Source organism: Sinocyclocheilus anshuiensis, unplaced genomic scaffold (assembly GCF_001515605.1).
Source record: "Sinocyclocheilus anshuiensis isolate Anshui unplaced genomic scaffold, SAMN03320099.WGS_v1.1 scaffold1894, whole genome shotgun sequence".
NCBI lineage: Eukaryota > Metazoa > Chordata > Actinopteri > Cypriniformes > Cyprinidae > Sinocyclocheilus > Sinocyclocheilus anshuiensis.
The window spans coordinates 52315-52832 of NW_015542447.1; the positions used below are offsets into that span (position 1 = coordinate 52315).

Here is a 518-nt window from a genome sequence, read left to right on the forward strand (position 1 = left end):
GATGAGAGCAGGGAGAGCAGCGATAACCCCCCAAAACAAAACCATATGCTGATATCCCCCAACACAAACTGATAGCAAGTCTCAAAGCCTTAAGCAACAAGCATGTTTCCCTTAACCAATGACCAATCAAATATGTTGCCAAAACCCGCATAACCTGTAGCAACAATTCTGTTGCCTTTAACACAGAATCAACGCTGAACTGACGGCTGCATCCGAAACTGGAAAATGCTGCCTTCGGAGGACACATTTCAAGGTAGGAAGTCATCGAGACATGTTGAATCCAAAATTAGCTTCAATTCCTGCCTCCTGAGATACCTCATCTGGTCGATATTAAAAGGCAGAATAGATGTATCCTTTGCTGCCTTGATACCCAACAATCCTGTGTTTTCTATCCTGTGATGGTTTATCAAATAAATCATTGAATATTTGCCTAGTTATCACCGAGCTCGTTCTATTTGTTGTAGATCATTGAACCATTAAGCTGCCTCAGAAGCATGTCCGATATCAGTTTCATGAGT

The 518-nt window shown here is 41.9% G+C and overlaps 1 protein-coding gene across 1 annotated transcript in view; it reads right to left on the reverse strand.

Moving 5' to 3' along the window:
- Positions 1-518, reverse strand: part of cacna2d3a (calcium channel, voltage-dependent, alpha 2/delta subunit 3a) — a 192817-nt gene that overhangs the window by 5643 nt on the left and 186656 nt on the right. The gene's annotated exons all lie outside the window — the stretch shown is intronic.